At 53.0% G+C, this 11,826-nt stretch overlaps 1 long non-coding RNA gene across 1 annotated transcript; it reads left to right on the top strand.

Moving 5' to 3' along the window:
- The first annotated feature begins 5,789 nt into the window (after positions 1-5,789).
- On the top strand, positions 5,790-9,160 carry LOC114033452. Its single transcript, XR_003567981.1, has 3 exons — positions 5,790-5,872; positions 7,589-7,627; positions 9,079-9,160. It is a non-coding gene; the product is annotated as an uncharacterized LOC114033452 (long non-coding RNA).
- The last annotated feature ends 2,666 nt before the right edge of the window (positions 9,161-11,826 follow it).

Here is an 11,826-nt window from a genome sequence, read left to right as displayed (position 1 = left end):
CTTCAATTGCTTTTGAAATGCTAGTTACAATAGGAACTGTAACTGAAGTCTGTGCCCAGTTAACCCCAGACTCGACGAGCCCTCGTTGGGGACATTGCAGGTTCTGTTTGGACTGGAAGCCTGTCCGGCTCTGACCTTCCCAGAAAGGACCCGCCCAAATGGCGGACGCCATCCGCTTGTCCCTTTGGTGAGCGCTGCTGCGTCCCTCGAGCTGTCCGTCGGTTGTGCCTCGCCCTGGCTCTGTAACCTTCGCACGGCCGTCGTGGAGGACGCCCTTACCTTGAAGGCCCCTTGCCTTGAGACTCCCCCGGAATGAGCTCTCACTTGGCTGTTCTGACAGGTCGTCAGGCCTCAGGCGTGGCCGGCCCCTGCGTGCTCAGGACCAACTGCTGATGTCAGGGTGGCTCGGGTGGAGTCGTCAGGGCTGAGTTCCAACACTGTAACTGGTCCAGAGGGCCAGGTAGGAGCTGAGCTGGGCTTGCCTCCTCCCAGAAGGGACCTCAGAGGTCACTGTGACCAGCTTCCATGCCCTGCAAAGGAATAGGCACGCACATCTGTGTGTGTGTGTGTGTGTGTGTGTGTGTGTGTGTGTGTGTATTCTTCCTCACCCCTCCCTCTTCCCTCTTCCCTCCTTTCTCTTCCCCTCTCCCACCTCTCCCTCCCTCTTCTTCCTCTTCCTTTCTCCTCCTCTCTTTCCCTTCTGCTTCTTCCTCCTTCCTCTTCCCTCCCTGGGCCACAGTTGTCCCAAGTACTAAAAGTTGCTAGCTTGGCCCTAGCAAAAGCATGTAGCGTTTTGTCTACAGTAGGACGAGACAAAGAGGCAGCGTAGCCCAATGGTTAGAGAGGCGGCCTCGCGTCAGGAAGGCCTGGCTCCCAGTCCCTCCTGTGACCCATCCTGGCTGTGTGGCTTTGAGCAAATCACTTGACAGTAAATTCCTAACAGTGTGAGTTGTGGAGGAGGGGCCAGCCTGCATTGGGAGAGGGACAGTTCCTTGTGCTAATAAAATCCCAGTTCTGGTCCTTATCCCTATCCCTGTGATGGTCTGGCCCAAAGGAGAGGTCCTCTCCGGTGAAGAGATGGCCAGGAAGAAGTAGCAGTGAGCCACTAGCTTGGGAGGAAGGCATGGTACAGGGCCAGGCAGGGGCTTGCTGGGAAGAGACGGTATCCCAGAGGAGGAGGGCTCTGCCCTGCCCTCCTCTCCTGCCTGCCTCCCTTTGGCGGGTACCAGCCTGAGTGACCTGATTTGGGATCCCCAGCTCATAGCACAGAGCCTGGTGTGTACCTGGAAGGCCCTTAATAATTGTTCATTGACTGACTGACCGACAGTCGTGTGTGTAGGGCGGGGACCTGTTCTTCACTGGGCGTCCTCTACTGTGGTCTGGGGTACCCTGCTCAGCACAGAGAGCTGACCTTTGTGCATGTAACAGAAAAGAAACCGAGTCTGGGTGTTCTTGGGATGTCCACAAAGAGCCGTGGCAGTGCTAAACCCCTGGAAACCCCGTGGACCCTTTTTGTGGCTGAGGGCCCAGGCAGTAAAATACTCACTGAGAAAAGATAAATGAAGTGAGTGCTTTTAACAACTTCTGGCTTCTAAATTACAGGCTTCCCTTGGAGGGTCATCAGAGCTTGGGCCCCTTTGGGCTCGGGCTCTGCAGGACTAAAAGAAAAGTCCCGGGTGGAAGGAGGCCATTCAGGGGGTCAGGGAGGGGGTAGGGGAATAGGAAAGCTGGCGTAGGCTTGGACAGGGCGGCGGGGGGACACACACAGGTGCCCTCCTTGGGGGGTGCTGGAGCTCGTTCTGGGACACCAGCTGCCCTGTTTCTGGGCCAGAAGTGGGGCCAGGAGACTTCTTGGGGAGCGGGGGTCACTGTGAGATGAATGAGGGCTGTCTGTTTTCTGGTATACCCCAAGCTAACACGGGGCACCCGTGCCCCTTCCCTCACACTCACCCCTGGATATTATCTGCTGCTTCTTAGCCAGCCCCGGTGGAATGCGGCAAAACCAGTCCGATGGGCCTGGGAAAGGGATTTCGAGCTGGAGAGCAGGTGAATTTGAAAGCCCAGCCCAGCCGCTGTTCCCAGGCACTTGTCACTAGCCTTTTGATCTGGTGGAGGACTTCCCCTCATCAGTCACTTGCCGATGACTCCCTGCCCCCACTAGAGCCTCCCTAGTTACAAAGGACTGCAGACCAACAAAACCATTTCTTGGCCATTTCTGACAAAGTATGCCTCCTTCTTCCCCCCTGGCCACCACCTCTCTTCCTGGCCAGTCTTCTAACTCCAGACTGGTCACTACGTTGTTTTGACTACATTACTGTCGCCATTGTGCAGATTTAGCTGTGGAATTCTGCCTCCGTTCATACAAGGGATGCCTTTTAAATATCAGAGCGTTCCTTGGGCCTCGTATGATGACAATTGTAATTTTAGTGCCCGTGGATTGAGAAAATTCATAAGGACCCAGAGCTCAGAAGCCGAGTACCAGGGATACAACGACTGTCATTCGGGTCGTTTAGTGAAGGGAAATCAAAGCCAAAATGACAATGGTCGATGCTCCCATGATGCACTGGACCAGCCTCTGTCGTCCCTGCTCTAGCGATGATCTGAGGCCCGCCCAAGAACACGGGGGAAGGCTTTCTGATCTTCTACTAACAAACTTATCTCCATGGACCAGCGAATTCCTGGTGGTGGAGTGGCCACAGGCAAACTGGCCAAGGAACGATGGCCACGGATGACGTCCGTGGGGTTTTCTTGGCAAAGATGTTGGAGTGGTTTGTCATTTCCTTCTCCAGTGTGTCCCCATTTTATAGATGAGGAACTGAGGCAAATAGGAGCCAAGTGACTTACGCAGGGTCACACCACTGCAAGTGTCTGAGGCTGGATTTGAACTCAGATCTTCTTGACTCCAGGCTTGATGCTCCATCCACTGCACTATTTAGCCACCCCTACTTTACACAATAGGTGTGTAATACAGATGGGGTGTTTGACATTGTGTCCTGCGTACTGAATAGGGAGCTAGAATCCTTGGTATGAGCTGGGAGGCTGTCGAATAAAGATTTCTTTTAACATCCTTAAAGAAATAGCTCGTTCTCTGTTTCCCAAGGTGGGCCACCTATTCTTTCCTGCTTTGGACTCTGGGCCACTTTACTCCCTGGTGATGCCATGTTCTGAAGGCTCCTTCAGCTCCTTTTCTGGCTTTCCTCACAAATTTAAAATAAAGTTCAAATTCATTTGCCTGACATTCAAGGCCTTCAACAACCAGGTCCCAATCTCTCCCTCAGTACTCCTGTGCATCTGTCCATCGAAGCTCTTTGCTGTTCCTCATACATTCTCTTTATCAGTAAATCCAATCTTGCTTGGAAAGCCTTCCGCCCCACCCAGATCCCCACCACCATCTTGTGTCCTTTAAGACCCAGGCCCAAGGCCGCCTCCCCATTGCCAGGGCCTCCTCTGCTTCCCATTCATTCTTGATCTGTATCGCTCACAGTTCTCATCCCACATTTCTGAATTTGAGAAATGAAAGTTTAAATGAAGGAAACAGCATCAATCCCCGAGAGGCATTAGCAGCTCAGTCCTGCTGCTGCTGAACCTCGTAAATGGAGACGTGGGGAATTTTACTCCAGCTCCGACTCTTCTGTTAAAATGGCTCTGAGGGGGACAGCTCCCCAGCCTTGGCGTAGGGGGAAGTATACTGGACAATGGAGGCCGGAGATAGTGGGTTCTGGAGTTATTCACGTTAGTGGGTGAAATGACCTGTATCCCAAACAGCTGATTAAATCCTTTATACATAGATCATATGATTCAGGACCAAGAGATAGCAGACTAATTCCCACGTTATCTTTTGCTTAGGTTAGTTATTAACATTGGTCTGTATATGCTCTTTTTGTGGTGGCAGAGAATTGGAAATCAAGGGGATGTCCATTAATTGGGGAATGGCTGAACAAGTTATAGTTGATGATTGTGATGAAATACTGTTGTGTTAGAAGAAATGATGAGCAGGCAGACTTCAGAAAAACCTGGGAAGTCTTATATGACTGATGGAAAGTGAAGTGAGCAGAACCGGGAGATCACTGTGTCCCTTAACAGCAATGTTGTACAGTGATCAACTCTGAATGACTTAGCTCTGCTCGGCAATACAATGATCCTAGACGATTCCGGACTCGTGATGAAACACGCTGTCCGCCTCCAGAGAGAGAACTGGTGAACTCTGAGTGCAGACTGACACGTAATCTTCTCACTTTCTTTATTTTTCTTGCTTTTTAAAAAGAATATGGCTGATATGGAAACCTGTTTTACATGATTTCACATTCATAATTTATCATACTGCTTGCCTTCTTACTGGAGAGGGTTAAAGGGAGGGAGAGAATTTAGAACTCAACATGTAAAAAAAAACAATACTAATAAATAATAGAATGTTAAAAACATAAAATCAGTGTTCATAGATGCCTGTTTAAAGTAGGGGAAACAAAGTGGGGGCGGAGGGAAGAAGGAAACAAGATATGCTAGCAGAGGAGACAGTAGTCAGGAACTTTAAATCTTCCCCTGATGGTCATAATTAGGGCATAGGTAATCAGTTATTGAGCGCATACATGGGTATATATTTGTATGCATGCAGGTACATGTATGCACTGTAACAATATCAGATCACAGATTTAGGAGCTCGGAAAGACCTCATTCAGTCCAACATGTTCATTTTACAGATGAGGAAACTGAGGCTTGCAGAGTAGATAAGTGACTTAAGCTTGAAGGAACCTTAGAAGTTATCAAATCCAACCCTTTTGTTTTAGAGAGGGGTAAACTGAGGACCTGAGAAGGGATATGATTTTTCTCAGTCACACAGGTACCAAGTGGCATTTGGATTATCTTAGTTATAAATTTTTTTATTGGAGTCTTAGTGACTATTAACATTAAATAGGAAAAATGACTGACTTTTTTAGGGCACTTTACAAGCATCATGTCATTTGGGCCTCAGCAACCCTGGGAGGGAAGATATTAGAGGTATCATTATTCCCATTTTGCTGATGAAGAAGCTGAGGGAGGTTTGAAAGGTTAAGTGACTCGTCCAGGGTCAAAGAGCTGGTAAATGCCTGAGGAACATAGGTGTTCTGACTACGGGTCCATCGTAGTCTTTTCTTAATTTAATTTTTTTTTAATGAATAACATTTTATTTTCTTTCCCTCTCACTGGCCCCATTGATGGAAAAAAATGAGGCTCGTAACACATGCATAACCAGGCACAACAAATTCCTGTGCCGACCATGTTTAAAAACCGTATGCCTCCTCCTTTATCCTCAATCCATCTCCTCTCTATCAGGAAGTGGGTGACCAGCTGGATCATTATCCTTTGAAATCACAGTTAGTCCTTCCAGCCCTCTTCCCTGCACTCCACACTGCCTCTCAGTTGAGAAAAACACGGACATCTATAAAAACCTAGCCTTCTATCGTTTATGAGAAGATAAAAAACATGTGTGAGAAGAATAACAAGTTTTCTTTTGCTTCTTCGTCCCTGCCGATATTTTGCTTCCAGGAATGGTTAGCGTTTGTTGTTGTAGCTTGGTGTGACCTCTGATCCTGCCCTCTCTGCAGCCTGTATGTTTGATCCTCCTTACGCCCAAACCCAACCGACTGCCCTGTGTCCAGCCCCACTGGGTCAGCCCTGGCCCGGGGCCCAGACACTTAGGCTGCTGCTTGGTTCTTCTGGTCTATACCAAGCTGGGAGGAAGCTTTTTGCCCAGGGTTTGGGGGTTTTGTCTTTAGTTTCTCAGCCTCGTCTTGACAGCCTCTCCTCTCTCCCCCAGGTCCGGACCCTCTTTGTCAGTGGCCTCCCTCTGGACATCAAGCCTCGGGAGCTTTATCTGCTCTTCAGACCATTTAAGGTATGCGCGAGCTGTCTACCTCAGACTTGGTGTTCTTTTGCCTCCTGAATCACCCTCATAGATGGGATAGGCCGGGACCCTCCCAAGGTTGACCCACGGTTCTGACTCTTCATCCAGCATTTATCAAGTACCTGCTGCGTACCAGGGTGCTGGACAAGTCCAGAATTCACTGCCGCGGGAGCCTCCAGCCTGCCAGGGCAGGCACGTACATGAGGATGTACAGAGTTTAGAGGGGAGCACGGGGGAGGCACCATCATGGGGGGTGGGGTGCTGAGAAAGATTTCCTACAGATCCTGAACTTTAAAGGAGACCAGGCACTGCCCGAGAGGCCGAGGGGAGGAGCAGGGCAATCTAGGCGAGGGACTGGAGAGGAGAGACTGGCATGAAGGCCAGTTTACCTGGCCCCTGGAGTGTGTGTATAAGCCTGAAAAGGCAGGCTGGAGGCCGGGGGTCACAGGGGGCTGCCAGAGATCACTGAGCAGGGCAGTGACATGGTCAGAGCTGGGCTTTGGATGGATGGAGCAGGGCAAGGCTTGAGGCTGAGGGTCAAGGGGAGGTGGCGGAGCTGGATCGGGACCCAGGGAGTTTAGGCAGGGCTGAGTGGACAGGGTGAGAGACCAGGCGGTTTGAGATAGGTGGAAATCTAATATCCTCGGGATTAAGAGATGAGAGGTTGGCAGCTGGCTGGCCACCGGGAGGCCAGGGGAGAGGAGTTCCTTTGGCCTGGGGCTCCGCCCATGGGAATGCTGTCACTGTGGAGCAGGTGTGTCTGCTTTCTTGCCAGTGTTTGGGAAGAGTAGCTGACCTTGGGCTCTGTTGGTGACTTCCTCGTAGGTGGGGTCTTTGGGCGTGGCCTGGGTCATTGCTGGAGGGGCGGGGCCTAGGGCTCTGCTTCCTGAGGGGACAAGGCAGAGGCCTAGGTGTGATTTGGTGGTGTGGGGCAGTTCCCAGTGTGGAGCCTCCCTCCCCCAACGCAGGCTGGCATCTGCTCCTCATTTGGCCTTGGCAGGAGGGGACGGGGGAGGGGGGAGGGGGGGGGTCAGGGCTGGACCCGCCCCCCCTGCTGACGCTCTCCCGGCTTGCCTCTTGATCCAGGGAAGGCTCTTGAAGGCCTCCCTGCTGCTCCTCTTTAGTTGTCCCAAGCCGGCAAGGCCTCCGAGGTCCCTCCCAGTGTGAGATGTCCTTGAGTCCTTCCGCTCTCCCCTCCCCAGACAGCCATCCCCTGTAACAGAATGCACGCAGGAGCTGGTCACATGCAACCTTCTCTCCTGTTTTTTGTATCTGGGGATTTTCAGGTTTGTCAATGATGGTCAAATTCATAGTAAAAGAAGTCATTTTAAAAGGTTTTTTGTTTAAAAAAAAAGTAAGGAAAAATGTCACCCTCACTCTGGGGCCCTGTGCGCATGTTCCTGAGGCTTTGAGGAGGTGTGGAAGGAAGGACAGTCTCTTCTGCCCGGTCAGATGTGGGAAGGGACCCGGCCTGGCGGCGGCTCAGGACTCCTGGCTTTGAGGCGGGCGTCTCCACTGCTCAGCCAGGGGACCTTGGGCAAGCCCGCCCTATCTCAGTTTCCCCCTCTGTCAAGTGAGGGGCTGGGCTGCCCGCTCAGCCATGGAATGATCGTGTTCCGGGCACACACCTGCAGCTGCCAGTGGGCTCTGTCTCTTCCTGCTGTCGCCTGTCACCGATCTGACCTCCTTCTCCTTCTGTCTTTTCAGGGCTATGAAGGTTCCCTAATAAAGCTGACATCAAAGCAGGTAAGAGCCCCCGCTTGGGTGCGGTGTGAGATGGCAGCTGCCCACGCGGCGCGTTTGGGCGCCGAGGCTCCCCCAGCGCACACCCAGGAATTAGCTGGTGGCTCTTCCTTGCTGGGGATAGGATGGATCGGCCACCAAAAATGAGCTGGACCCTCCTGTCAGGCCTCCGACGCTGGGCGGATCAGGTGCAGCCTCAGCAGCCTGAAGCTGGGTTTGACTTCCACCTTTATGGTTCCCGTGGGGGTGGCTATCAGACTCGGGGGAGGTCACAGCTGTCAAGCAGGGCCTTCTCTGTCCATGGGTCCAAACCCTCGTTTCACGCTGCGGTTGCCATCACGCTTTCCCACGTTTAGGGGTGATGACCAGTCATTCTCATACCTCATGTCTGGCCCTTTGAAGGGGTGGTGGGCTCAGTGGAAGGCAAGCCTCTGACTATATTGCCGTGGCTTAGAAAGAATGAGAACCTGTGCCCCTGAGACAGCTCATCTGTGACCTGGGCCCGTCCTTTCTCCTGGCTCTCCCTCAGTTTCCTCCTGGGTAAAAAGAAGGGGTTGGCTTCCTTCCAGCCAATGTGTGGTCTGTGATTTGGTTTAGAGCATCACTAGGATGGAGGTGGGGGCCGGGGGGGGACTTCAGGCTGAACGTTGAGCTTTGTGACCCTGGCCAAGTGCCCAGCCCCCTCTGAGCTGCAGAGTCAGGTGGGTCCTTGTACCACCTGCCTCCTGGGCACTGCCCTGCCCTTTCCCTTTCCCCTTGGCCAGAGGTGGGCTGGGGCAGGGGATGGGCAGCTGGAGGGACAGGGGACAGAAAGTGGGGGAGGGGCTGGCTCATTCCTCAGTTGTCCCAGCACACAACAGCCCCCTACTTACAGGAGAGCGCTGAGTCACCCCCGCGTGCCCATCCTGTGCATAGTGAGTGGTTCCTGTGTTAGCAGCCGCTAGAAACGCTGGCTTGGAATCACTGCCGTTTTCTTTCCAGCTGGAGAGCGCCTCCATACGCATCTAGCACAATCCTTTCTCTTTATAGAGAAGGACCTGGCCAAGCGCTCCCTGAATTGAATGACTAAGTGTGACTTGAGGATCGATGGGGGCATGCCTCGGGTCACCTGGGCACATGGGGGCTGACTCTGGGTCCTAAAGGTGCCATCCGTCCGTGGACGTGGCCAAGTCCTTGTGTGCTTACCTGTATTTCTTTGTGGCAGGGGAGGGGTCCGTCGGAGGAGGGGTGGGGAGAATCATCAGGAAGGAGCGCAAATGTATAAAATCAGTATTTTTTTAATTTAAAAATTGAATGAGAAAGTTATCCCGGGGAAGGAGGCCTGTCCTGCCTGATGACACCCTGTGGTGTGTCCGAAGCTCTTCGCCCACCCCCCCCCACCCCGCTGGCCTCTGGCCCCCGCTGTCCCCCAGCCTGCCACACTGACCCTGCCCTTCTCTTGTTCTTGTTCTCAGCCCGTCGGCTTTGTCAGTTTTGATAGTCGATCAGAAGCAGAAGCTGCTAAGAATGCACTGAATGTAAGTACCAGATGACGGCCGCATGGTCTTCCTCCTGAGGGGCAGGAGGGCCTTTCTGGCTCTCAGCTGCTCAGGCCCTTTTGGGTCTAACGGGACTCATTGTCCCCTTCACCTGAAGTCGTTTGTTGGGTGCCATTTTGATTTTTGGCAGTGTCCTCTGGCAAGCTCAGAAGGCCCTTCGACTTCATAAGGGCCTATGGCCTTGCTAAATGTATACTTGCCCCTTGTCTGAGCACAGGGATTTTGTAAACATTTGGTGCTGAATAAATGTTGGTTGAATGAATGGAATGGGCATCCTTAGGGCAGAGGCATAAAGGGAAAGATGCTCGTGGGTCTGGCCAAGTTGTTATGAACCGAAGGCAGACTCAGGCGTGGGGTGACCTGGCTTCCAGGCAGAGCTCTGCCAGTGTCTCTGGGCTTCTGCCATTTCCTGCCCTCCCCTCCCCTTCCTCCCTGACATCCCGAGGCCCTTTGACTGGTCCCCAGGGTTCCTTCGCAGTAGAGGGCCGTCTGCCCCTATGAGCAGTGACCCCTGGCAGTTGGTGTCGTCCCAGGACTGGCATCCCCTCCTCTGTGAGCACTCGTCTGGGGGCCTCCTTCAGCCGTCACCCCAGCTCCCCCATTGGAAACAATGGAGCAGCCCCAGCTTTCCTAGATGCCCACTGTGAGCAGAGAACAGCTCTGGGGGGAGGAGGCAAAGCCACCTCCCACCTGCCCCTTCTCCATGCACAGAGCGTGTGTGTGGCCCATGATTTCTCCTCTGACCATCTGTCACTTAGCTAGCCTGGCACCTACCCACCACGGGCTTGGATGCGGCCTAGCCCTGGCCCCTCTCGCCATCTCGGATGGATGGAATGCCTCTGCTTTAAGTCTTCTCTCTTTCTGACTAGCAAGTGAGAAAGCCTTTCAGGAGACCCCTCCACATTGTAAAATCCACTGAGGGGAGGAGCAGCCTGACGGTGGCAAAGCCACGTGCCAGGAATCAGAACCATGATGGCGCTCCGTGATCTGGCGGGGTGGGGCAGACCATAGCTTGATCAGGTCAGGCAGCAGCAGCTGGCCATCCCCCACGTCCCTCCATGGTGGTGCGTTCATAATAATCAGAGCTGTCCAAAGGTGCTGCCATGGGCCATAGTGGGCTCCCATTGGCTGCTGGTGGTCATTGGGCCAAAGCCGGGGAGGGGAAATGCTGGTGGACTCTTGTTGAGTTTGGGCCAAGGCTGGCTTCTGAGACTTCTCCCCACAGAGGCGCTGTGGTCTGGGACTTGCGTTTGGCTTGCTTTTTCTGTGAGATGGTAATGGGGGGCAAGGATGGGAGACAACATTTATTAAACACCTGCTGTATGCCAGGCATTTCACCAACCACTTAATAAATATCGTCTGCTGTGATCTCATGGACTACCCTAGGAGGCAGGTGCTATTGAAGGAGGTTTTCTAGCCCCTTAGGTGGTGCAGTGGATGTAGTACTCAGCCTGGAGCCAGAAAGACCTGAGTTCAAATCCTGCTTCAGGCACTTACTAGCTTGGTGACCCTGGACAAGTCACATCCTCACTTTAACCCTCTAAAGGGGGTCTGGAAATGTCATACTTTATAGAGTTAGCGTAAGAATCCACAGCAGTAACAGACCTTAAAGCGGCCTATGAAAGCTGTTATCATTGTTGGTGTTTTCAGGATCTTATCTACCCACCACCATCATCCTCCTCATTATTCTCATTTTTCTCTCGCACGTGTTCGTCAAGCACATTTCTCTCAGTCCAGCTGGCTTCCCCCAATCAGTGTCAGGTCATGCTGAAGCCTGGGTAGGCGGAGGGCTCTGGAGGGCCTTCTAGGTGTGGACGAGCCCACAGTTAACATTCCGCGGGGACTCTTTCTTGTCTAAGCTCATGTGGCGTTTTTCTCTTCCTTTTTCTTCATCAGACTGGAAGCCAGTTTGAGGGTAGGGGCTGGGCCATAGGCTGGTGGAGCTGGAAGGGACCTTGGAGGTCAGTCTTCTAGCCCATCTCCCATTTTACAGATGAGGAAACTGAGGTCACAGTTTGGTGGGCTGAGGACCTTGGTAAAGGAGATCCAGGTGGAGCTGAGATTTGACCCCAAATCTTCCAGTTCTGAAACTGGGCCCTTGGGACCATTCTTTAATATGGAATGCCCCCGCCATCGCCAGGCCAGTGGGCCTTTTATGAATGAGTTCTGAGCAAAGTTAATGGGTTCTTCTGCTGACCTGTCAGCTGGGGGAACAGTCAGTCCTGAGTTGTTGTTCCCCCCCCCCCCCCAAGTCCCAGGCTCCTGGAGGATCCTCTTGGACTGGGGCCTTTGGCCCCTTTGACAGAAACCAGCCCCTCCTTCCTCAGGGATGCAGCTGTCACTGGCAGACAGCGGCCACACCGCCGGTGCTGAAGCCAATACCCCTGCTCCCCCGGAGCAGGCCCCACGTGGACCCAGTGGTGTTTTTCATGCCCCAGTGTGTGTGACGTAAGAGGCGTGGGAGAAAGGGGTTTTCTCAGGTTCGGAGAGATGTGGGAGTGGGGGGAGAAGGGAGAGGAGGACAGGCTGCTTTAGTAGAGAGAGAGATACAGACATGGAGAGGAGGAGGCAGCCAGATGGGAAAGAGGAAGGGACAGGAGGAAGGATGGGGCGAGGGGAGAGAGAGACAGAGAGACAGACACACAGAGAGAGAGACACAGACAG

This window comes from Vombatus ursinus, unplaced genomic scaffold (assembly GCF_900497805.2).
Source record: "Vombatus ursinus unplaced genomic scaffold, bare-nosed wombat genome assembly UNPS02007254.1, whole genome shotgun sequence".
NCBI classification, from domain to species: domain Eukaryota; kingdom Metazoa; phylum Chordata; class Mammalia; order Diprotodontia; family Vombatidae; genus Vombatus; species Vombatus ursinus.
Note: the sequence above shows the minus strand (reverse complement) of the source record. Positions and strands in the feature narration are given on the sequence as shown.